General features: G+C 52.5%; 1 non-coding gene across 1 annotated transcript; it reads right to left on the reverse strand.

Annotated features, from left to right (window-relative positions):
* Positions 1–20,635: 20,635 nt before the first annotated feature.
* On the reverse strand, positions 20,636–20,707 carry Trnaa-cgc. Its single transcript has one exon. It is a non-coding gene; the product is annotated as a tRNA-Ala (tRNA).
* Between the last annotated feature and the right edge of the window lie 6,737 nt (positions 20,708–27,444).

Here is a 27,444-nt window from a genome sequence, read left to right on the forward strand (position 1 = left end):
TGATGACGCCACGTCGTATCGTACGCCTTCCGCATGTCGAAAAAGACAGCGTCCAGGTGCTGACGGCGGGAAAAGGCAGTACGGATGGCCGACTCCAGGCTCACCAGATTGTCGGCGGCGGAGCGGCCTTTACGGAACCCACCCTGAGATGGAGCCAGAAGGCCCCGAGACTCCAGTACCCAATGCAAGCGCCGGCTCACCATCCGTTCAAGCAACTTGCAAAGAACGTTGGTGAGGCTAATGGGACGGTAGCTGTCCACCTCCAGAGGGTTCTTTCCAGGTTTCAAAACGGGGATGACAATGCCTGACCGCCATTGCGACGGAAACTCCCCCTCGACCCAAAGACGGTTGTAAAGATCGAGAAGGCGCCGCTGGTAGTCCACTGAAAGGTGTTTCAGAATCTGACAGTGGATGCCATCTGGCCCAGGAGCGGTATCAGGGCAAGCAGCGAGGGCACTGCGAAATTCCCACTCACTAAATGGAGCATTGTAAGATTCTGGGTGGTTGGTGCGAAACGAAAGGCTCCGACGTTCCATCCGCTCTTTAATGGAGCGGAAGGCCTGGGGGTAATTCGCAGAAGCGGAACTCATAGCAAAATGCTCTGCTAAGCGATTTGCAATGACGTCGGAGTCAGTACAAACTGCTCCATTCAGTGAGAGCGCAGGGACGCTGACAGGTGGCCGATAGCCGTAGACGCGTCGAATCTTGGCCCAGAGCTGCGATGGAGTGGTGGTGGTGGTTGTTGGGATGTTTAAGGGGGACTAAACAGCGAAGGTCATCAGTCCCCCATTCCAAAATCAGGCGAGCCCAAAATCGACGGAGCAGGTAAAAACCAAAGGGGGAGGAGACGTCCCCCCAGGCGCTAAAAGAACACAAATGCAGCAACAAACACTACAAACAAGAACAGGACAGAGGCACACCAGACAGAAAGAAACAGAAGAAAGGAAGATGGCCGGAGACTGGTTGACTGACCACGAGAACAAAAATGGGAAAGAGTCAACCATCTCATGGCACACCAGAACAGCAACAGACACAAGGACAAAAGACACAGAAAGGGAAAGGTGCAGGACCTCCCTAAATCGAACCATAAAACGGACTACCACGGATAAAATTTAAAACGTCATCAGCCCTGGAGGCATCGGCAGATAAAACCAAAGCCAAAGTGCCCGGGAGATTAAAAGATTGCCGGAGTGTGCGCAGTCGAGGACACTCCAGCAAAATGTGGCCGACCGTCAGCCGGGACCCACACTGACACAGGGGGGGAGCCTCCTGACGCAAGAGATGGCCGTGCATCAGGTACGTATGGCCGATGCGCAGCCGACACAGGACTACCGAGTCCCTGCGAGAAGCCTGCAGGGAGGAACGCCACACGGCGGTCGTCTCCTTGACAGCCCGCAGTTTATTCGGGGCTGTCATGCCACGCCACTCAGCAGCCCACATCCCAATCAGCTTACGGCGCAACACCATCTGCTGGTCGCGAGCCGGAAGGCCGATCTCCAAAGCCGGGGCGTCGATCGCCCCTTTGGCCAGCCTGTCTACACGTTCGTTCCCTGGGATGCCAACATGACCGGGCGTCCAAACCAGGACCACCGAACGACCAGAACAGGCAATGGCGGAAACAGTCTCCTGAATGGAGGACACCAGAGGAGAGGAGGGATAGCAGCGGTCGATGGCCTGAAGGCTGCTCAGGGAGTCACTGCAGATCACGACGGACCTACCTGAGCAGAAACGCATATGGTCAAGAGCGCGCAATATGGCCACCAGCTCTGCAGTAAAAATACTGCAGCCAGCCGGCAAGGAGCGCTGCTCAACATGAGCAGCATGAGCAAAAGAGTAGGCAGTGCGACCATCAACCAGGGAACCATCAGTGTAGACAGTCTCACAGTCCGAAAATGAGGCGAGGAGAGCAAGAAAACGGCGACGGAGGGCCACAGGCGGAACCGAGTCCTTGGGTCCCTGTGCCAAGTCCAGACGGACGGACGGCCGGGACAAACACCAGGGAGGCGTAGGTGTACGGACCCGGAAGGGAGGCAGAAGAGGGAATGACCCCAGTTCTGACAGCAGGGACTGGACACGGACAGCTATGGAAAGCCCAGACCTAGGGCGCCGTTCGGGCAGATGGAGGACCATAGCAGGGAAAAGCAGGCGACGATTGGGATGATCTGGCGAGCAATGAACGTGGACAGCATAGTCGACAAGCAGACGATGGCGGCGAATCCGCAGTGGGGGAACCCCGGCCTCCACCAGTAGACTATCCACGCGGCTGGTGCGAAAAGCGCCAGTGGCAAGCCTAACCCCACAGTGGTGTATGGGGTCTAACAACTTTAACACTGAGGGGGACGCAGACCCATAGGCCAGGCTCCCATAATCAAGCCGGGACTGCACTAAGGCTCTGTACAACCGCAGCAGCGTGCAGCGATCTGCACCCCAAGACGTGTGGCTAAGGCAGCGGAGGGCGTTGAGGTGCTGCCAGCATTTTTGCTTCAGCTGAGGAACATGAGGAACCCATGTTAGCCGGGCATCAAACACGAGTCCCAAGAAGCGGCAAGTGTCCACCACTTCAAGCAGGTGGCCGTCGAGGTAAAGTGCAGGATGAGGGTGGACCGTCCGACGCCTGCAGAAGTGCATTACTCGAGTCTTGGCAGCAGAGAACTGAAAGCCATGAGTCAGTGCCCATGATGCTGCCTTGCGAACGGCGACTTGCAGCCTGCGTTCGGCGACTCCCGTAGTCGTGGAGCTAAATGAGATGCAGAAGTCGTCGGCATACAAAGAAGGAGACACCGACGACCCCACTGCTGCTGCCAGACCATTATTGGCCACTAAAAATAAAGAGACGCTCAACACCGAGCCCTGCGGGACCCCATTTTCCTGTATATAAGAGGAACTAGAGGTGGCACCGACTTGCACCCGGAAAGAGCGGCGCAATAAAAAGTTTTGAAGAAAAGCCGGGAGTCGACCACGAAGACCCCACCCATGCAACGTGGCGAGGATGTGATGCCTCCATGTGGTGTCATACGCCTTCCGCAGATCGAAAAATACAGCAACGAGATGCTGACGTCGGGCAAAAGCCGTACGGACAGCAGATTCCAGCCGCACCAAATTGTCCACTGCAGACCGGCCCCGACGGAAGCCACCCTGGGATAAAGCGAGGAGACCACGCGACTCAAGGACCCAACACAAACGCCGCCCCACCATACGTTCGAGCAATTTGCACAAAACGTTGGTGAGGGTAATGGGACGATAGCTGTCCACCGCCAGTGGGTCCGCACCAAGCTTCAAGATGGGGACAATAACACCCTCCCGCCATTGCGACGGGAACACGCCTTCGCTCCAAATGCGATTAAATATCGCGAGAATGTGTCTCTGGCAGTCCGTGGAGAGATGCTTCAGCATCTGCGCGTGGATGCAGTCTGGGCCAGGTGCTGTATCAGGGCAATCGGCGAGGGCGGCGAGGAATTCCCTCTCGCTGAAAGGAGCATTGTATGTTTCAGAACGACGCGTGTGGAATGAGAACGGCGTCCGCTCGGCTCGTTCCTTTAGAGAGCGAAAGGCGGGGGGATAGGATGCAGTCGCAGAGCTCTGAGCAAAGTGCGCGGCTAGCCGTTCAGCAATGGCGGCAGCGTCCGTGCAGACAGCGCCGTCCAAGGAGAGCCCAGGGACACCCATAGGGGTCTGGGAGCCATAAATCCGCCGGATCCGGGACCACACGTGCGAGGACGAGACACGGGAGCCCAGGGAGGAGACGTACCTCTCCCAGCACTCCTGCTTACGCCGTGCAATAAGACGACGGGCGAAGGCACGGAGCCTCTTAAAGGCGATGAGGGTCTCCAGAGACGGGTGCCGCCTATGACGCTGGAGAGCCCGCCTACGGCCGCGAATAGCCTCAGCAATCTCCGGCGACCACCAGGGGACAGCCTTCCGCCGAGGGAGGCCAGAGGAACGGGGGATGGTAGCCTCGGCCGCTGAAATGATGGACGTGGTGAAAACACGGACCACTTCGTCAATGTCACCCTGTGGGGGAGACGCAATGGTGACAGCGGGAGTAAAAGCTGGCCAGTCAGCCCTGTGGAGAGCCCAGCGGGGCAAGCGCCCAGAAGAATGACACTGTGGCAGTGACAAATAGATGGGAAAATGGTCACTGCCACACAGGTCAGGATGCACCCTCCAGTGGAGGGATGGGACAAGGCCAGGGCTGCAAATAGAGAGATCGATGGCCGAGAACGAGCCATGGGCCACACTGAAATGCGTGGGAGCACCGGTGTTCAAGAGGCTAAGGTCGAGCTGAGCCAACACATGCTCCACGGCCCAACCGCGATCATCGGAGACAGTCCCACCCCATAGAGGATTGTGGGCATTGAAATCGCCCAGAAGCAGCAATGGTGGCGGGAGTTGAGCCAGCAGCGCAGCCAAGACATGGCGGGGGAGCTCCCCATCTGGAGGAATGTAAACAGAGCAAACAGTAATAGCCGGCGAGAGCTCAACCCTGGCAGCAACTGCCTCTAAAGGCGTCTGAAGGGGTACTGGCGAGCTACAGACAGAGTGGTGAACAAAGAGGCAAACCCCACCTGACGCTCGTTGACAGGCAGCACGGTTGTTATAGTATCCCCGATAACCGCGAAGGGCGGGGGTCCGCAGTGCAGGAAACCAAGTTTCCTGCAGAGCAATGCAGAGAACAGGGGAATCACTCAGAAGCATCCGGAGCTCTGGCAGGTGGCGGAAATAACCGCCGCAGTTCCATTGGAGAATGGAAGCAGGAAGGGACTGGGAGGGCGTGAATGCGACTAAGAGGCAGACAGCGCTTCAGAGCCAACCGCCGCCACTGGGGGAGAGTCAGCTGAGTCCATAGGAGAGGCCCCCAAGGGTTCCGTGAGGGCGAGATCCGCGGCAGAGGCGAGGATCTCCACCTCATCCCCGGAGCCAGGACTATGTACAGCAGGCGGTGCTGAAACCGCCGGAACGTCCTTCTTCTTGGACACATTCCGTTCCTTCTTCTCGCGTCTGCCCGTAGGGTGAGAGGGCTGGGAGAGCTTCTCTGAAGGAGCGTCGGAGGCTGACGACGACGCAGAAGCCCTACGACCAGCAGGTGGCGGAACCTTCAGCCACTGGCTGACATCTGGCTGGGAAGGAGAAGAAACGGAGGAAGGGAGAGCCCCAAGGGACCCCTTCCGCGAGAGAGGAACCGGCGGAGGCAACGCCGCCGGAGAAGGATGGGGAGGAATCGAGCCTCCCGGTTGTGGAGCAGATGTCACTCCCGAAGTAAGCTTGGGGGGAGCGACAGAAGAGGGTTTGCCCCCAACTGCTAAGGGGGCAAGAGAGGAAGGCTTGCCCCCAGGCACGAGGGGGGCAGACAGAGATACATGGCCCCGAGGGCCCACTGAAGGCGGCACAGATGAAGCGACAACCGTCGCTCGTGCGGGCGACGATAACGTGGCTGCAGCATAAGATGTTCGAAGGGAAGCAGGATACAACCTTTCATATTTCTGTTTAGCCTCTCGATAAGTAAGCCGGTCCAGGGTCTTAAATTCCATGATCTTCCGCTCCTTATGAAGAACGGGGCAATCCGGCGAGCATGGAGAGTGGTGCTCCCCACAGTTAACACATACAGGCGGAGGTGCACATGGAGAATCAGGATGAGAGGGGCGTCCGCAATCTCGGCATGTAGCGCTGGATGGGCAACGGGAGGACATATGCCCAAACTTCCAGCACTGGAAGCATCGCATCGGGGGAGGCACATATGGCTTGACGTCGCAACGGTAAACCATCACCTTGACCTTCTCGGGCAAGACATCACCCTCAAAGGCCAAGATAAAGGCACCGGTGGCCACCCTGTTTGTCTTGGGTCCTCGATGGACACGACGGACAAAATGCACACCACGTCGTTCCAAGTCGGCTCTCAGCTCGTCATCGGATTGCAACAAGAGGTCACGATGGTAAATAATCCCCTGGACCATATTTAAGCTACTGTGGGGAGTGACGGTAACAGGGACGTCACCCAGCTTATCACACAAGAGCAACGCTCGTGACTGGGCTGGGGAGGACGTCTTGAGGAGGATGGACCCATTCCTCATTTTTGACAACCCCGCCACTTCCCCAAACTTATCCTCCAGGTGTTCCACAAAAAACATAGGCTTCGTCGGAAGAAAGGAGTCACCATCAGTCCTGCTGCAGACAAGGTATTGCGGTACATAAGGCTCCCGCTTGGCACTAGATCGGCGTCCCTCCCATGGCGCAGCCAACGAGGGGAACGTCTGAGGGTCATACTGCGCAGCATCGAAGTCGACTCTACCTCGCTTAGAGACGCTGGTGGCCGTGCGACCACCAGCTTGATGTGATTTATTGCGCTTCATTGCGCCACATCCGCCCAGATGCCACCTACTCCGAATGAGGGCTCTCCCCAAGGGCGCCACCCAGCCAAAGCAACGGGTACCTGGCCGATATCCCGTTGCCCGGAGTCCCCGTGCCCCAGACAAGATGGGCACATACTCCTTGGCATGCATGGGGAGGAAACAGCTCGGGCATCTGTAGTGCAATCCCTGCGTGGTCAGGGGGCTACCACCAAGAGGGTACATGACGACCCCACCACAACGGACTGGCTACCGTGCTGGATTTTAGGTGTTTAAAGGGTCCACAGTTGTCGTAGGCGCTAAGAAGAAGAGTGCGCACAAGGCGAGAAGGAGACCACCCAGAAGATGTTGGGCGTAGTCCCCCCCACACGACAATAGGTAACATGCAAGATGGTGGAGCATGATGGACCAATACAAAAACACCACGTAAGGTGTCCTTCCCCAAATGGCACGCACTGACGACGGAAATTTGGAAGAAAAAAGGAGGTCAAACCCAAGAGGGGACCATCACAGAAGGCCGAAACGTTTGAGACTCCTTTTAGTCGCCTCTTACGACAGGCAGGAATACCGCGGGCCTATTCTAACCCCCGAACCCGCAGGGGGTGCGATGGAGTGACATGGAGGCCAATTGTGGACACATACCGCTCCCAGCACTCCTTCTTGCCTTGGCGGATAAAGAGGCGGGCCCGCGCACGCAGCCGTTTGAAGGCGATAAGGTGGTCGAGGGAGGGATGTCGCTTGTGACGCTGGAGCGCCCGCCGGCGATCTTTAATCGCTTCAGCGATCTCAGGCGACCACCAAGGCACAGCCTTCCGCCGAGGGGACCCACAGGAATGGGAAATGGCAGATTCGGCGGCAGTAACGATGCCGGTGGTGACCGATTGAACCACCGCATCAATGTCATCGGTAGAGAGAGGCTCAAAAGCGGCAGTGGAGGAGAACAAGTCCCAGTCAGCCTTATTCATAGCCCATCTGCTAGGGCGCCCAGAAGAGTGGCGCTGTGGTAGTGACAAATGATCGGAAAATGGTCACTACCACACAGGTCGTCATGCACACTCCATTGGACAGACGGTAAGAGGCTATGGCTACAGATTGAAAGGTCAATGGCGGAGTAGGTGCCATGCGCCACACTGAAGTGTGTGAAGGCACCATCATTTAACAGCGAGAGATCGAGCTGCGACAATAAATGCTCAACGATGGCGCCTCGACCTGTTGCCACTGACCCACCCCACAGAGGGTTATGAGCGTTGAAGTCGCCCAATAGCAAGAAAGGTGGCGGCAATTGGGCGACCAGTGCAGCCAGGACATGCTGCGAGACATCACCATCCGGTGGAATGTAAAGACTGCAGACGGTAACAGACTGTGGCGTCCACACGCGTACAGCGACAGCCTCTAAAGGCGTCTGGAGAGGGACAGACTCACTGTGCAGAGTGTGAAGGACATATATGCAGACGCCACCAGACACCCTTTCATAAGCTGCTCGGTTCTTATAATAACCCCGATAGCCACGGAGGGCGGGGGTTCGCATTGCTGGAAACCAAGTTTCCTGGAGAGCAATGCAGAAGAAAGGGTGAAGGCTGATAAGTTGTCGGAGCTCAGCTAGATGGTGGAAAAAACCGCTGCAGTTCCACTGGAGGATGATATTATCCATGGCTGAGAAAGGCGTGAAGGAACTGGGAAGGCAATTTACGCCGCTTGTTCTCTCACTGCCACCGATTCAGTACCAGTGCGAGTGACATCCATGGCGTCTGAGGGACCGGCGAGATCAAGGTCCTCAGCGGACGCCAGAATCTCCACCTCGTCCTCAGAGGCAGAGCTTGTAGGAAGCGGCGGGATCGGTGCCACCGCATTACCGTTGGTCTTGGGGACTTTCTTCTTTTTCTGCTTGTCACGCTGTGCCTTCGGCGCTTCAGGCTGCATGGGCTTCACTGGGTCAGTCTCAGGGACAGACGACGACCGCGAGGCCCGACGACCAGGGACTGCCGGTTGTTTCAACCACTTGCGGGCGTCCGCTTTTCCAATGGTCGGAACTTGCGAAGGGAGGTCCCCAAGGGATCCCTTCCTGGCGAGAGCAGCCGAAGGAGTCTTACGCTTCTCCGGCTGGGAAGGGGGAGCTGATGTCCCCGAAGGTTGGGAGGGTGTTGCTCCTGAAGAAGATGGAGCAGGAGCAACAGGGTGTGAAGTGCCCCCCACAAGCAAGGGGGCCGGTGGATGCTGACCGATCTTAGAGCCGATTAGTGATGACGGGAGAACCGTCGTTGCAGCAGCTTCGTAGGTTGACGGCATTGCCACAGGATGGAGCCTCTCATATTTCCGTCTAGCCTCGGGGTAGGTCAGCCGGTCCAAGGTCTTATGTTCCATTATCTTCCGTTCTTTCTGCAATATCCTACAGTCCGGCGAGCAGGGGGAATGGTGTTCTCCGCAGTTAACACAGATAGGAGGCGGGGCACATGGAGTATCGGGATGCGAAGGACGTCCGCAATCCCGACACGTCATGCTGGAAGTACAGCGAGATGACATGTGCCCGAACTTCCAGCATTTAAAACATCGTATCGGAGGAGGGATATATGGTTTCACATCACAACGGTAAACCATCACCCTAACCTTTTCGGGTAAGACATCACCCTCAAAGGCCAAGATGAAGTCACCAGTGGCGACCTGATTATCCCTCGGACCCCGATGGACGCGCCGGACGAAGTGAACACCTCGTCGTTCGAGGTTGGCGCGTAATTCATCGTCGGACTGCAGAAGAAGATCCCGGTGGAATATAATACTCTGGACCATGTTCAGACTCTTATGCGGCGTGATGCTAATGGAAACATCCCCCAACTTGTCACAATTGAGCAACCTCCGTGACTGGGCAGAGGATGCCGTTTTTATCAACACCGGTCCAGACCGCATCTTGGACAAGCCCTCCACCTCACCGAACTTGTCCTCTAAATGCTCTACAAAGAACAGAGGCTTCACGGATAGAAAAGATTCCCCATCAGCTCTGGTACAGACAAGATATCTGGGCGAATACGTCTCAGTGTCACGCAATGCCTGTCGTTCCTCCCATGGTGTGGCGAGGGAGGGGAACGATTTGGGGTCATGAACGTTACCTTTAAAATGGGCTCTCGAACGCTTAGAGACTGCTGACGGCTGGCCGCCAGCGACAGATGATGTACCACGCTTCATTGCGGGTCATCCGCCCTGATGCCACCTACTCCGACCAAGGGCCCTCCCCACGGGCGCCACCCAGCCACAGCAAAGGCCACCTGGCAGGATGGCCATTGCCGGGAGTCCTGATGCCCCAGGGAGATGGGCATCTACTCCTTGGCATACGTGGGGAGTGAACGGCGCAGGCATCAGTAGAGCGATCCCTGTGTTGTCAGGGGGCTACAACCAAGAGGGTACATGGCGACCCCACCACAACGGACTGGCTACCGTGCTGGATCTTAGGTGCAAAAATGGCCAAGGTCGTCGTCACAGTTAAAAGAAACACTGCAGAGTGCAGCGTGGTAATCGCCCAAGAGATCGAAAACGAGCGGGACACCATTGCAACGACGAGAAAGACGGCTATAGGTCTAATTGCACGAAGGATACAGTGCACCATGTAAGGTGCCCTTCCCCAATTGGCTCGCTCTTCGGAATAATTTAGATAGATGGAGGTCAAACCCGAGAGGGGACCATCACATAAGGCCGAAACGTTTGAGACTCCTTTTAGTCGCCTCTTACGACAGGCAGGAATACCGCGGGCCTATTCTAACCCCTGAACCCGCAGGGGGGGCTCAAAACGTTGGTGAGGGTAATGGGACGATAGCTGTCCACCGCCAGTGGGTCCGCACCGGGCTTCAAGGTGGGGACAAGAAGACCCTCTCGCCATTGCGACGGGAACACGCCCTCGCTCCAGATGCGGTTAAAGATGGTGAGGATGTGTCTCTGGCGGTCCCTGGAGAGATGCTTCAGCATCTGTGCGTGGATGCAGTCCGGGCCTGGTGCTGTATCAGTGCAGTCGGCGAGGGCAGCGAGGAATTCCCTCTCGCTGACAGGAGCATTGTATTTTTCAGAACGACGCGTGCGGAACGATAACGGCGGCTGCTCGGCACGCTCCTTGAGAGAGCGAAAGAAGGGGGGGATAAGTTGCAGTCGCAGAGCTCTTAGCGAAGTGCGCAGCAAGGTGTTCAGTAATGGCGGCAGAGTCCGTGCAGACAGCGCCGTCCAAAGAGATCCCAGGGACACCCGTAGGGGTCTGGGATCCATAAATCCGCCGGATCCGGGACCACACGAGCGAGGGGGAGACACGGGAATTCAGGGATGAGACGTACCTCTCCCAGCACTCCTGCTTACGCCGTGCATCAAGACGACGGGCGAAGGCACGGAGCCTCTTAAAGGCGATGAGGGTCTCCAGAGACGGGTGCCGCCTATGACGCTGGAGAGCCCGCCTACGGTCGCGAATAGCCTCAGCAATCTCCGGCGACCACCAGGGGACAGCCTTCCTCCGAGGGAGGCCAGAAGAACGGGGGATGGCAGCCTCGGCCAACAGCAGAAAGAGCTTTTCGAATTTTATTTTCGATGTCTCCGTGAGCTGTATTCTACTCCTCATGTCACACAGATCAAAAGGATTAAGGCGAAGCTAACACTATTGAAACGAAGACAACCGGAAGGAATTCTTGCGATGGTAACAGCGCCTATGACGAAAGCCCATCCTCCTTCCGTCTTGCGAAAGAGAAACGCCGCGCAAGACAGAAATTGAGTCACAGATTAAAAACAGACTATTATCGACGGCTGTACATGTCAGAGCCCACGAATGACGAGGCAATTACGACCATGAAAAACTACCTTACAGTGACCCTCGACGAGACGGACAGACAACTATTACTGAGAGATGTCACTGAGGAAGAACTTCGGGAGGCTTTGAGGAAGGCTCAGGGTAATAAATCGCCAGAGGAAGATGGACTACCCATTGAATTCTACAAACAATTCTGGTACTTACTCGAACATTGCTTTCTGTGCATATGTAATGAAATGAAAGCAGGTCTGCAACTACCAGCAGGATTCAGTTATAGTCTAATTGTACTCGTCCCCTAAGAATAGCCACCAGATGATGTCAGTAAATTTCGTCCCATTTCCCTAGCAGCGATAATTAAACATGTTTTACAGAAAATCATACATGACTGCCAGACAGCAGCCGTCCCTGGTCGAACGATCTTTAAAAGTCTCGCATATTATAGGGAGATCATCTCCTTTAATGCTATTACCCAAACGGAGGCTGCAATTTTAGCTCTAGATTAATGCAAAGCCTATGACAGGATCTCTCACACCTACCTTTTTCAAATTATGAACCATCTAGGTTTTGGTGACGGTTTTATTACGATGGTCAAAAATATGTACACCTCTGCTTGCTCTGAGATCGTTATCAATGGGCAACTCTCCCGGCAAATAACTATTGAGGGATCTGTACGACAAGGGTGCCCCATGTCAATGCCTCTTTTTGTCATTGCCATTGAGCCACTTGTCTGTTTGCTGAACCGCACACTTGAGGGCTTAACCTTGTATTCGACGACTGTAAAATGTGTGGCATACGCGGATGACGTAAGTGTCATCGTACGTTCGGAGCGAGACCTACAAGAAGTCACTAATAGTGTACGGGAGTATGAACGAGCCTCATGCTCAAAGCTCAATTATAGAAAGACTAAACTAATGCCGATCGGCAGAGGGTTTAGAATCGATGACAACTGCCCATATGTAGTACACGAGAGTATCAAGCTGTTGGGAATACGAATGAGTCGCTGCCCTCTGAAAACTTCTACAGACAAACTGACAACAGCTTCTGGCTGTGACGAGAGGTTGTCTCCAGCAAAATAAAGGCAGGGAACAGGACCTCATACAAAGAGTACAGTTAAAATGATACTTTCGAAAATCTGGTATGTAGGGCAGACAATCCCTGTGGTCAACAGCATTTCGAAGCAAATAATGACGGCAATCGGTCGGTATATTTGGAGGGGCGAAATATTCAAAGTGGGAATGAATGTTATTACTCTCCCACCAGAGAAAGGGGGCCTAGGGCTAACAGATGTTGAAATTAAATGCAAGGCTCTTCTTATACGGAGAACTATTCAGCTGTGTCAAGACTACCCAGACAGCGCGCTCCATGTGGCCCTACGGACGCATACACCTACTAAATGGCAATACCGATAAACCTGGGGGGAAACCCACTACAAAGCCAACCACATCAGGATGTTTCTGCTCGAAGTTAGTTACCTCCGAGCGAAACTGAGCGCACCACTACAGGACCTTACAACCGCCCAACTATACCGGATAATGAATACTGGTGGAAGAGTAAACCGCATGGAAACGAAATATCCCCTACGGGATTGGGCTCAAATCTGGAAGAACATCCACAACAAAGTCCTCGAAATAAATATCAGATCAACGTGGTATAAAGTAGTTAATGAGACCATACCTACGAAAGAAAAATTACACAATACGATTGTCGGCAACTGACAGATGTGGGGAGTGTGCCCTCATAGACAACTTACAACAAAGATGTATCTGCGGAGAAAATAAATCGGTCTGGGAATGGTGTAGAATGAACTTTGCCTCTATCTGCAGGACAGCTAGACAAACAATTTCCATCACATCGGTGTTGCATTACCTAATTCATGCCAAAGATGTGACATCTTACCGGGGCTACAGAGTATATCTAACCACACAAGCACAATTGCTGACGAAGCATGACAAATACAGACAAAAGTTCGCGAACTATATACTAGCATTGAGAATAACGACGCTATGAACGACAAAGACGATGAAAAAAAACAAAAAAAAAAAACAAGGAAAAGGGAACGACGAAGTAGATGTATGCACTGCGTCCGTCTTTTAATAACGTTGATGGCAGTGTGTTATGTTTATTTTTTTTTCACGTCCATATACTCTACATCACAACCAGTGTGTGGCGTCCGGCAATTGGGCACTCAATGCTAAGAGAAGACAACTGCTGTCATAGGAGATCACATACAAAAGGGCAAAAAGAAACGAGACCAAGCTTTATGCTTGGGGCATACCTAAATAGGCAACCCTCGAGAAGACGAGCGTTGAGTGCCGTCAATAAGCCGAGACATATCAAGCAGAGAATAGTGGAAACAAACAATTTACAAAAAAACCTTTTTTGTATATTAAAAAAAGATTAAAAATACAAAAAAACAACGAAACAAGATGAAATTAAAAGTAATGCAGCAAAGAGTCATCGACAGGGAAAAAAAAGTCGTAGAGCATTCGACTGCAGATCGAGAGGTACCCAGTTCAATCCCGGATGCCCCCTTCAATTTTCAGTATCTCAAAAAAACAAATGACGATTGTCGCTCTGAGTTGCAAATACATGTTTGAGATGCACTCCGCACGCCATTTCGAAGGCTTTGGAGCAACATTTCAATGGGGGGGATCGCAGCCCAGGGTCTTGCAGGTCATCGTCCTCCAACCATAAGGTCGAACTGTACGAAATCCACTTGCTTGGGGGAAGAATCTTGTACACTGAATTTTATATAATATGGGGATAGGCAAAAGTTTTCATGTACTGCTGCACGGAGAAACAAAAATTGGAGGATCTGAACTCAGGACTTTCTGCATGCGAAGCAGACACTCTACCACTGAGTTACACCCCCGCCAGAGCAAGTACATCTGGGACGAGTGTCTCGTGGATCCTACTGTCATTATTTCTTAGGTTTGAACGGTACAGTAAGCGTTCGAGGAACCTATTCATGACAGGACCTAAGCAGCGGTAGCGCGTCTGACTCCAGATCAAGAAGTTGCGTGTTCAAATCACGTCGGGGTCACAATGAAATTTTTGTTTACGGAAGCCATAGGCGAGTATGTCAATTTAATCAGATACCAAACGATTACAGAGAACGGACGATCAGAACCTGCTTGAAAAAAAGCTACTACTGCAATTTTCGCATTCTGACATTAAGGTGAAGGCGCCGACTCGCACATTGGTGGTGGTGGTTGTTGGGATGTTTAAGGGGGACTAAACAGCGAAGGTCATCAGTCCCCCATTCCAAAATCAGGCAAGCCGAAAATCAACGGAGCAGGTAAAAACCAAAGGGGGAGGAGACGTCCCCCCAGGCGCTAAAAAAACACAAATGCAGCAACAAACACTACAGACAAGAACAGGACAGAGGAAGACCAGACAGAAAGAAACAGAAGAAACAGAAGAAAGGAAGATGGCCGGAGACTGGTTGACTGACCACGAGAACAAAAATGGGAAAGAGTCAACCATCTCAGCAACAGACACAAGGACAAAAGACACAAAAAGGGAAAGGGGCAGGACTCGCACTTTCTCCAGGCGCGAAGTGTCTAGTATTTTTGTTATTTATATCGTTTAACGCTAATATATAACTGAGAGATAATGATTACGCAATATTTTGCTCGATTAGACGTCTTTAGCCAGGCAGAGAATAATATTTTTCCTGAAGTTATGGGAATAGAAAGATCGTGAAAGGGGGTACAGCTCAGTCTTAGAGTCGCGGCGAGCCCCCTTAGCGGTCAGACGCAGCAGCGCAGCGTGCTAGGCGTTTACGCTTGCGTGTGTTTACATTATGCGCCTTGTGACTTCTTAGTATTTGTGCAAAATGGAGTCTCAATTAGGGAAGTACGCTTTAAAGTTCAGCTTTAGTTTCGATGTAGTGCGTCCTAAGGTTTACGAGTTTGACGATTGGTTTCGCGACACGTTTAAAGTACCTGCAAAAGTCTGCCTTGGAATGGGATACGACTTTTTGAGCAACGTTTTCTATGTTAAATTGAAGAACGACGATATCTGCCAGAGGATTATGGCCACTACGAACGGGGTCGCCGAATACAAGACCAGCGATGGCGAGGTGAGTCGTGTTGCTATTACTTACGCCGGACTCGGACTTAGGGCAGTTAAAGTTCACTTGTTACCCTTTGAACCGACTTTAAGTACATCAAGGAGGCCCTCTCCAAGTACGGCACCGTGTACTCAGTAACCGCCGACCGTTGGGGTGGCAATATGTGCTATAAATTTGACAACGGGGTCAGAATTGTCAGGATTGACTTAGAAACTCACATTCCGTCTTTCGTTCATATGAGTGGTTTTAATGCTCTAGTTGTTTATGAAGGGCAACCTCGCACATGGTCTGTGTGCAACATGTTCGGCCACCTCAGAGCTCAATGTCCGCACAGGAGACCCGTGCAGCTGCCAGCAGAGACAGGGCCTGACGGCCAGCCGCGTGCCCAGTTTGCCACCGTAGCCAGCCGCTTGTTTACCGGTGCCGGCATTTTCGCGAGCTCTGCCGATGACGCGATGTACAGTGCCGCGCACGACGTATCTGCCGTCACACATCCCAGTGACGTGGAAATGTCCGATTCTCCGGCAGGTCATAGTATCAACACGGAATCACGCATCATTCCTGAACAAAGTTCTGCCGATGGCGAAGATGCAACGGAATGCCTCCATACGCAATTGTAGATGAACCCACAGCAGTGAAAGAAGGCACTTCCCACCAGTTGTCGGAAAACATCTGTTCCGTCACCGACATCCCTTCAAGTGACCCTTCGCATCCCGACCCCGTGAACACCCAACAGGTGACATTACAGCCTGCTGAAAATGTCACAGTTCTTGCAGATTCATCAGATAGCCAATTAAATACCAACTTTACGCATGCAGCTTCAGGTTCCAGGAAAGCTAGAAAGGCAGATTCCGATGCACCAAAAGATGCCAAACGCAGGATGTCACCTGATAAAAAAGAAACCTCACGTTGATCGCGACAGTGCTACACAGACTGCAAAACAGTTGAAGCCCGTGGCGCCACAGGTAGCAGCAAAATTAAAAAACAGCGAACCTGCTGCTCCGGAACCGCCCCCACCCAACGGAGTAGAACCTATGGAATCTGATGACAGCCGGCAGCAGCCTCCGAGACCTTCGTGGGTTTCGGACCATGAGACAGACCGCAACGAGGGGCCCATTATAGGTGTTTGTACTGCTGTAGTGGTGTATGTAGTGGTTTGTGTATGTGTGTGTATGTGTATGCATAGAGATGCTGGTATGTCCCAGCTTCCGCAATTTCTGCCTCAATGACTGAAATCTTTACGTATAATCTGACGACCATTAACATGAACAGAATCCAGACCGATGTCAAATTCCGAGCGTTTATCGACTTCATCTGCCGAACGAACGTAGACATTGGGCTACTACAGGAAGTCTGCGTGGAACCGACAGTTGGTGGTTTTACCACTACAGTAAACATTAGCAAAGAAGACCATACTCGGACTGCCATTTTATTACGAGACGGTATCTCCCATTCAAATGTAGTACGGCTCATTAATGGCAGAGGAATCGCCTGTATAGTTAATGGTATTAAGATTGTCAACTTATATGCACCACCCGGTAGCAACCGCCGACAGGAACGGTCCTCTTTTTATAAAAACGATATACCATTTCTAATCGGTGGACGTACTGTGAACTGTATTTTAGGCGGAGATTTTAACTGCGTTCTTTCACCAACTTATCAAGCGCTCAACTGTAATAAGTGCACAGAGCTCGACTGTCTTGTGCAAGGACTGAAACTACTGGACATTTGGGAACTTAAAAACGGCGATCACGTAACGTACACGCACATCACCAGTAATTCTGCTAGCAGGATCGACCGGATTTATGTCTCCACCGCTCTTGGTCGTAGGGTAGCCAACAGTGATATCGCCCCCGTCAGCTTTTCAGACCATAGTGTACACCAGTGCTACGTAAACCTCCAACGCCCACAATTAACTCGTGGGAGGGGTTATTGGAAACTAAACGTTGGTCTGTTGCAAGACAGAGTGCTGGACGAAGAGATAAAACAGGTGTGGGAGCGACTACAGCGCACGAAAACCAGGTATAGTTCTATCACCGAATGGTGGCTCCATAGTGCAAAACCTAAACTTCGGACAACGATTAAACGCTATGCGTATCAGAAGTCGTACTGGCATAGGCAAACAATATAATTTTATTTCTCTGGTCCTCGGGAATTATACCACTGCGCTGACACCACAGCCGTCGACACCTACAGCCGCATCAAGAAATATGAAGCTAAGATTATGACTCTCTATCGCCAGCAAATGGAAGTCACCATACGTAGGTCACAGCCCAAGGACATCGCGGCAGGTGAGACGGCTTCCCTGTGCCACACCTTACAAACTCTGCGGCGAGAGGAAGCCAAGCTAATTGAAGAAGTAGAAGATGGAGCAGGAAATGTATTTACTAAACAACGGGACATCGCATCGCATATATACCACCACTTCAGCGACCTGTATAACAGACAGGAGATTGACGACGCGCTCTGCGACGAAGTTCCCAGGGACATCCCTTCTGTCTTATCACACGAGGACAATGAAACTCTAGAGGCGGCTTTCAGTGAAGAAGATTTAAAACAGCCAGTCTTCAGCGCTGCAAAACGGAAATCCCCTGGACCCGACGGTCTCGGCGCAGAACTTTATCAGCACTATTGGGACATCTTGGCTCCAACGTTTCTCGAAATAGCCAATGAAATGTGACGACTTGAATCTGTTCCAGCCGAATTGAGAGAAGGCTTTATTGTACTTTTTCCGAAACCAGGAAACAGTCGGAAGATACAAGTAGTAGTAGTAGTAGAGGGGTTTTGGGGGCGCACGACAGCAAGGTCTTCAGCGCCCGTGCAGTATCATCGGAAGATACAAGGCCTCAGACCAATTACACTACTCAACTCGGACTTTAAAATCTTAACGAGGGCAGTGAAGCAGCGCATGCAACCGGTACTGAACAAACTACTTGGAAAACATCAATATGGAGCAGTACCTGGCCGAAGCATAATATCAGCTGCCTGCGATCTCAGGGAAATGATACGCACATTAGCGCACACTCAAGAGCCTGGAGCGCTGCTTGTTCTCGATGTTGAAAAAGCGTATGACCGCATCAGTTACGAATACCTGACTAAGGTACTGATGAAGATGGGTTTTGGCTGCCGTTTCGTCACTCTGCTACATCAATTTATTTCCAACGCCACGTCTCGTGTAATTGTCAATGGTCACTTAACGCACACAATAACGATCAGACGATCAATCCGACAAGGATGCCCGTTATCGATGGCGTTGTATGCCATCGCTGTCGAGCCTCTGCTTATGACCATAAATCAGCGGTCCAGAGGAATCACCATTGGAATGCAGAAGATGGCATGTATTGCTTACGCTGAGACGTCTGCTTAGGAGTAACTTCAGAGGCTAATCTACTGGAGATAGGACACATTGTCAACACCTTCAATGCGGTCACCGGCGCGTAGCTCAACAAGAGGAAGACGACGTTGCTCCACATAGGGCGCGGAATTGGTGATGTCACCCATATCGACTGGTGTGCAACGAAAGACCAACACAAATCTCTTGGCGTTTATTGGTGTGCGGTACCTGATGTTATGACCACCAAAAACTGGACAGATATGTTGCACAAGATTCGAGCCACAACCTGTATTCAGATAGGGAACTGGATCTCCTGCAGAAAGTTCATACAGTACGCATATCTGTAGCGAGTCGTATGTATTATTTAGACCAAATTTTACCGGTTTCAGATCACCTCGCAGCCAGTATACAAAAAGCATTCTGTTGGTACGTGCTACGGAGACATATATTTAAAGTAAGCTTTGAAACATTAACCTTGCCATCGTCGAGAGGAGGACTTGGTCTCATTATTATCGAACACAAATGCCGGACATTGTTAATTAACCGCATGAAGAAAATTGTCACGCAAGACACATCGAGTTTCACGAGGACACTCCTCTCAATCTGGAGGCCATGCAGTCTAAGTCCACCTCTAAATGAGGCCACGATACCGATCACCTTTCGCCACATCGGAATATATTACAGTGAATTTAGTTACATTCATTCCGCAGAGGGCATCCATCCACCGTATACCAACACCAAGATATATAGCTTCCTTACAACCGACGGCAGAACCAACAGAATAACCCAAAAATACCCCCAACTCCAGTGGAATACAGTCTGGAGAACTGTCCATAGTCACGTATTGCCTTCAAAGGTCGCATCCGCATGGTACTTAGTTATCAACGACAAGGTGCCCACCGATGAAAAATTGCACAGGATCCACCTAAGCCCCACACCGAACTGCGACTTATGCGACCATGTGGACACGATGGGCCACCGGTTAACCTGTAGTACCGCAGGGCCGATCGTCGCTCATATGCGGAGCAAATTAGCGATCATCGACCGTACTGTACCACACAATGTGGATCCATTGGAATTACTCAGACCATTGCCCTTATCATCAACAATCGCCGCGCATCACTTGACGACTACCTCGCGCACTTGAAATATCAACATGCACTGATCATACGACACAGAGATTATACAGACACGTATGGAAATACGTTAAAAATTCTGGTGATGGGTGTGTAAACACCCCTAGGATTGCACGTTTATGCACAGACCCACGACGGCACGGACGAATTTCGCGAGTGACAGCATCAAAGTTATGAGACGACACTTTGGGGTAACAACCTTCGAGAAACTGAAGGAGTGAAGGTGTCTAGATCCGACACGGAAACTGAAATATCAACTTCACGAGAAGACGAACCTTGAAGAAGTCACCACGCGACATTCCCACCGTGGAAACTCAGAGTCCCGTACTACCACTTTAACTAATTTCTCTTCCATGGATTTATCGATGTTGAATACACTTTCTCTTTTTTCACCCGGCGAAGAGCCGCTTTAATTACACAATAATGAATCCTGATCATATGGAACAATGGAGGTTCTATGATCCACCAAGACACTTGGTAATACTTTTCTTTAGTGGAGAACATAATTTTTCACTTACACCCGGATGTCTTAACCTTCACGGCAACATTTTTTTTCTCTAGGATGGAGTTTATTGATTTCAATTGGCAAGGAGCCATTATTTATGATAAAAACAAGAAAAAAAGAACAAAAAAAACCAAAAAAGTCGTAGAGCATTCGACTGCAGATCGAGAGGTCCCCGGTTCAATTCCGGGTGCCCCCTTCATTTTTCGGTATCTCGAAAAAACAAATGACGATTGTCGCTGTGAGTTGCAAATACATGTTTGAGATGCACTCGGCACGCCATACCGAAGGCTTTTGAGCAACGTTTCAATGGGGGTATCGCAGCCCAGGCTCTTGCAGGTCATCGTCCTCCCGCTATGAGGTCCAACCGTACGAAATCCACTTGCTTGGGGGAAGAATGTTGAACGCTGAATTTTGTAGAATATGGTGATGGGAAAAAGTTTTCATGTACTGTTGCACGGAGAAAGAAAAATTGGAGGATCTGGGATTTGAACCCAGGACTTTCTGCATGCGAAGCAGACACTCTACCACTGAGTTACACCCCCACCAGAGCAAGTACATTTGGGACGAGTCTCTCGTGGATCCTACTGTCATTATTTCTTAGGTTTGAACGGTACAGTAAGTTTTCAAGGAACCTACTCATGATAACACTCCCCCTGCGGGTTCGGGGGTTAGAATAGGCCCGCGGTATTCCTGCCTGTTGTAAGAGGTGACTACAAGGCGTCTCAAACTTTTTGGCCGTATGTGATGGTCCCCTGTTGGGTTTGACCTCCATCTCTCAAAATTTTACCGAAGAGCGAGCCGATTGGGGAAGGGCGCCTTACTTGGTGCATTGTGTCCATCCAGCGATCAGACCTTTCGCCAGCTTCTTTGTTGTTGCATTGCAGTCCTGTCCGCTCTCCATCTCTTGGGCATGGATGCGTCCTGCGTGCACTTTCCACCTTGCGCTGTGCAATGCCACTTTCTGCACTGATGGCGACCATGGACCACATGTCACCTAACATCCAGCACGGTAGCCAGTCCGTTGTGGTGGGGCCGCCATGTACCCTGTTGGTTGTAGCAACACAGGGATCGCACTACTGATGCCTGCACTGTTAACTCCCCACGTATGCCAAGGAATAGATGCCCGTCTCCCTGGGGCATCAGGACTCCCGGCAATGGCCATCCTGCTAGGTGGCTATTGCTGCGGCTGGGTGGCGCCCGTGGGGAGGGCCCTTGGTCGGAGTAGGTGGCATCAGGGCGGATGACCCGCAATGGAGCGTGGTACATCATCTCTCGCTGGCGGCCAGCCGGAAGCAGTCTCTAAGCATTCTCGGGCTCAATTTAATGCTCAGAAGTACGATCCGAAAACGTTCCCCTCTCTGGCCACGCCGTGGGAGGAGCGTAAGTCTCAGGATGGAGGTAACAGTTATTCACCCCGATTCTTAGTTTGCACGAGAGCTGATGGGGAGTCTTTTCTATCCAAAAAGCCTCAGTTCTTCGTCGAGCATTTAGAGGACAAGTTTGGGGAGGTGGAGGGCTTGTCCAAAATGCGCTCTGGGTCAGTACTGATACAAACGGCATCCTCCGCCCAGTCACGCAGCTTGCTTGCTTGTGACAAGTTGGGGGATGTTAACGTTACCATTACACCACATAAGTGTTTAAATATGGTCCAGAGTGTTATTTTCCATAGGGACCTACTTTTGCAGTCTGATGACGAGCTGCGCGCCAACTTAGAGCGTAGTGGTGTTCATTTAGTCCGGCACCTTCATCGGGATCCGAAGGAAAATCAGGTTGCTACCAGTGCCTTCATCTTGGCCTTCGAGGGTGATGCATTACCGGAGAAGGTCAAGGTGATGGTCTACCGTTGTGACGTCAAGCCCTATATCCCTCCCCTGATGTGGTGCTTTAAGTGCTGGAAGTTCGGCCAAATGTCTTCCCGCTGCACTTCCAGCCTAACATGTCGAGATTGTGGACGCACATCACATCCCAATACTCCATGTGCCCCGCCTCCCATCTGTGTCAACTGCGGAGAGCATCATTCACCTTGCTCACCTGACTGCAAAGTCTTTCAGAAATAGCGCAAAATCAACGAATATAAGACCCTGGATCGGCTGACCTATACTGAGGCCAAAAGGAAATATGACAGACTCCATCCTGTGAGAATGACATCTTCTTATGCAGCTGCTACATCAACTGTGCTAGCCCCATCAGTTTCGAGACTTCCAGCCAGCTCGATGAGCAGTACGACTCCTCCTGCCTCCTTGCCCGTGGGGGGCTCTACCTAACCGGTTGCTCCTGCACCACCTACCTCAGGAGCAACATCCTCCCACCCATCAGGGTCATCCGTCCCCGCTTCTCAGCCAAGGAAGCGTCTAACTTCTTTGGCTACTCTCCCCCATAAGGGTTCCCTTGGGTCCCTCCCTTCCCAGGCTTCCACCAGCGGGAAGGATGACGGCCGACAGTGGCATAAGTCCCCACCGGCGGCCGGGCGTAGGGCTTCACGATCCTGCTCCGTCCTGGAGACTGAATCGGTGAAGCCTTCCCAGCCGGTGAAACCCACGGTTCAGTGAGAGAAGTCAAAGAGAAAGACCTCTAAGGCCAAAGAACTTGCGGTGGCACCGACCCCACCACACCACACCCTTCGAGCTCTGCGTCTGTAGATGAGGTCGAGATTCTGGCGTCCGCTGAGGACCTTGATCTCGCCGGTCCCTCAGACGCCATGGATGTCACTCGCACTGGTACTGAATCGGTGGCAGTGAGAGAACAAGCGGCGTAAATTGCCTTCCCAGTTCCTTCACGCCTTTCTCAGCCATGGATAATATCATCCTCCAGTGGAACTGCAGCGGTTTTTTCCACCATCTAGCTGAGCTCCGACAACTTATCAGCCTTCACCCTTTCTTCTGCATTGCTCTTCAGGAAACTTGGTTTCCAGCAATGCGAACCCCCGCCCTCCGTGGCTGTCGGGGTTATTATAAGAACCGAGCAGCTTATGAAAGGGTGTCTGGTGGCGTCTGCCTCTATGTTCTTAACTCTCTTCACAGCGAGTCTGTCCCTCTACTAACAGCTTTAGAGGCTGTCGCTGTTAGGGTGTGGACGCCGCGGGCTGTTACCGTCTGCAGTCTTTACCTTCCACCGGATGGTGATGTCTCACAGCATGTCCTGGATGCGCTGATAGCCCAATTGCCGCCACCTTTCTTGCTACTGGGCGACTTCAACGCCCATAACCCTCTGTGGGGTGGGTCAGTGGCAACGGGTCGAGGCGCCACTGTTGAGCATTTATTGTCGCAACTCGATCTCTCGATTTTAAATGATGGTGCCTTCACACACTTCAGTGTGGCGCATGGCACATACTCCGCCATTGACCTTTCGATCTGTAGCCCTAGCCTCTTACCGTCTGTCCAATGGAGTGTGCATGACGACCTGTGTGGTAGTGACCACTTTCCGATCTTTCTGTCACTTCCACAGCGTCACTCTTCTGGGCGCCCTAGCAGATGGGCTATGAATAAGGCTGACTGGGACTTGTTCTCCTCCACTGCCGCTATTGAGCCTCCCTCTAATGATGACATTGATGCAGTGGTTCAATCGGTCACCACAGGCATCGTTACTGCCGCCGAATCTGCCATTCCCCATTCCTCTGGGTTCCCTCAGCGGCGGAATGTGCCTTGGTGGTCGCCTGAGATCGCTGCAGCGATTAAAGATCGCCGGTGGGCGCTACAGTGTCACAAGCGACATCCCTGCATTGAAAACCTCATCATCTTCAAACGGCTGCATGCGCGGGCCCGCCGCCTTCTCCGCCAAAGCAAGCAGGAGTGCAGGGAGCGGTATGTGTGCACCATTGACCTCCATGTCCCTCCATCGCAGGTATGGACCAAGATCCGACGCCTCTATGGCTATTGGACCCCTGTCAGCGTCCCTGCGCTCTCACTGAATGGAGCAGTTTGTGCAGACTCCGACGAAATTGCCAACAGCTTGGCAGAGCATTTTGCCCTTACTTCCACTTCTTCCAATTACCCACTGGCCTTCTGCTCCATTAAAGAGCGGATGGAACGTCGGAGCCTTTCGTTTCGCACCCACCACCGAGAATCTTACAATGCTCCATTCAGTGAGTGGGAATTTCGCAGTGCCCTAGCAGCTTGCCCTGATACCGCTCCTGGGCCAGATTGCATCCATTTTCAGATGCTGAAACAACCTTCAGTGGCCTGCCAGCGACGCCTCCTCGACCTTTACAACCGTCTTTGGGTCAAGGAGGAGTTTCCGTCGCAGTGGCGGGAAAGCATTGTCATCCCCGTTTTGAAACTGGAAAGAACCCTCTGGAGATGGACAGCTACCGTCCCATTAGCCTCACCAACGTTCTTCGCAAGCTTCTCGAATGGATGATGAGCCGGCGCTTGAATTGGGTACTGGAGTCTCGGGGCCTTCTGACTCCGTCTCAGGGTGGGTTCCGTAAAGGCCGCTCCACCACCGACAATCTGGTGAGCCTGGAGTCGGCCCTCTGTACTGCTTTGCCCGCCGTCAGCACCTGGTCGCTGTCTTTTTCGACGTGCGGAAGGCGGTGGTGGTGGTGGTGGTTGTTGGGATGTTTAAGGGGGACTAAACAGCTAAGGTGATCAGTCCCCCATTCCAAAAAAAAGGCGAGACAGAAATGCACGAAGCAGGTAAAACCCCAAGGGGAAAAAGACTCCCCCCCAGGCCCTAAAAGAACACAAATGTGGTAACGAACACTACAGACACGAAGACACCAGACAAAAGGAAACAGAACAAAAGAAGATGACCGGAGACTGGTTGACGACCATGACAACAAAAAATGGAAAGAGTCAACCAACCGACTACACACTAAAAGCTGCAACCAAATATGAGAGACTCGAGGACAAGAGACACACAAAGGGAAAGGTGCAGGACCACTCTAAATGGAACCATAAAAAGGACTAGCACGGATAAAATGTAAAACACTGGTAGCCATGGAGGCATCGTCGCATAAAATCAAAGGTAAGGTGCCCGGGAGATTAAAAGACTGCCGAAGGGTGCGCAGTCAGGGACACTCCTATAAAACGTGGGCGACCGTCAGCCGGGACCCACACCGACACAGGGGGCGGATCCTCCTGGCGCAAAAGATGGCCGTGCGTCAGGTATGTATGGCCGATGCGGAGCCGACACAGGATAACAGACTCCCTGTGAGAAGACCGCAGGGAGGAGCGCCACACATCGGTCGTCTCCTTGACGGCCCGCAGTTTATTCTGGGCTGTCATGCCATGCAACTCAACAGACCACACCCCAAGCACCTTACGGCGCAACACCAGCTGCAGGTCGCGAGCTGTGAGGCCAATCTCCAAAGCTGGGGCGTCGATCGCCCCTTTGGCCAGCCTGTCAACACGTTCGTTCCCCGGGATGCCAATGTGACCTGGCGTCCAAACGAAGACCACCGAACGTCCAGAACGGGTAATGGCGGAAACAGACTCCTGAATAGAGGACACCAGAGGAGAAGAGGTATAGCAGCGGTCGATGGCCTGGAGGCTGCTCAGGGAGTCACTGCAGATGATGATGGACGTACCTGAGCAGAAACGCATATGCTCAAGAGCGCGCAATATGGCCACCAGCTCTGCAGTAAAAATACTGCAGCCAGCCGGCAAGGAGCGCTGTTCAACATGGGCCACGTGAGCAAAAGCGTAGGCAGTACGACCATCAACCAGGGAACCATCAGTGTAGACAGTCTCACAGCCCGAAAATGAGGCGAGGAGCGCAAGAAAACGGCGATGGAGGGCCTCAGTGGAACCGAGTCCTTGGGTCCCTGTGCCAAGTCCAGACGGACGGACGGCCGGGACAAACACCAGGGAGGCGTAGGTGCACGGACCCGGAAGGGAGGCAGAAGAGGGAATGACCCCAGTTCCGACAGCAGGGACTGGACGCGGACAGCTATGGAAAGCCCAGACCTAGGACGCCGTTTGGGTAGATGGAGGACCATGGCAGGGAAAAGCAGGCGACGATTGGGATGGCCTGGCGAGCAATGCACGTGGACAGCATAGTCGGCGAACAGTCGATGGTGGCGAATCCGCAGCGGGGGAACCCCGGCCTCCACCAGTAGACTATCCACGGGGCTCGTACGAAAATCGCCAGTTGCAAGCCTAACCCCACAGTGGTGTATGGGGTCTAACAACTTCAACACTGAGGGGGATGCAGACCCATAGGCCAGGCTCCCATAATCAAGCCAGGACTGCACAAGGGCTCCGTACAATCGCAGAAGTGTGCAGCGATCTGCACCCCAAGACGTGTGGCTAAGGCAGCGGAGGGCGTTGAGGTGCTGCCAGCACTTTTGCTTCAGCTGAGTAATATGAGCAACTCATGTGAGCCGGGCATCAAACACGAGTCCTGAGAAGCGGCAAGTCTCCACCACTTCAAGCAGGTGGCCGTCGAGGTAAAGTTCAGGATGAGGGTAGACCGTCCGACGCCTGCAGAAGTGCATAACTCGAGTCTTGGCTGCAGAGAACTGAAAACCATGAGTCAGAGCCCATGATGCTGCCTTGTGAACGGCTACTCGCAGCCTGCGTTTGGCGAGTCCCGTAGTCGTTGAGCTAAATGAGATGCAGAAGTCGTCGGCATACAAAGAAGGAGACACCGACGACCCCACGGCTGCAGCCAGACCATTAACGGCCACTAGAAATAAGGAGACGTTTAACACCGAGCCCTGTGGGACCCGATTTTCCTGTATATAAGATGAACTAGAGGCGGCACCCACTTGCACCCTGAAAGAGCGGCGCAATAAAAAGGTTTGAAGAAAAGCCGGGAGCTGACCACGAAGACCCCACTCATGCAACGTGGCAAGGATGTGATGCCTCCATGTGGTGTCATATGCCTTCCGCAGATCAAAAAAGACAGCAACGAGATGCTGACTTCGGGCAAAGGCCGTACGGATAGCAGATTCCAGCTGCACCAAATTGTCCGCTGCAGACCGGCCCCAACGGAAGCCACCCTGGGATGGAGCGAGGAGACCGCGCGACTCAAGGACCCAACACAAACGCCGCCCCACCATACGTTCGAGCAATTTGCACAAAACGTTGGTGAGGGTAATGGGACGATAGCTGTCCACCGCCAGTGGGTCCGCACCGGGCTTCACGATGGGGACAATAAGACCCTCTCGGCATTGCGACGGGAACACGCCTTCGCTCCAAATGCGATTAAATATCGTGAGAATGTGTCTCTGGCAGTCCCTGGAGAGATGCTTCAGCATCTGCGCGTGGATGCAGTCTGGGCCTGGTGCTGTATCAGGGCAACCGGCGAGGGCAGCGAGGAATTCCCTCTCGCTGAA

The sequence above is a fragment of the Schistocerca piceifrons genome, chromosome 3 (assembly GCF_021461385.2).
Source record: "Schistocerca piceifrons isolate TAMUIC-IGC-003096 chromosome 3, iqSchPice1.1, whole genome shotgun sequence".
Classification (NCBI taxonomy): domain Eukaryota; kingdom Metazoa; phylum Arthropoda; class Insecta; order Orthoptera; family Acrididae; genus Schistocerca; species Schistocerca piceifrons.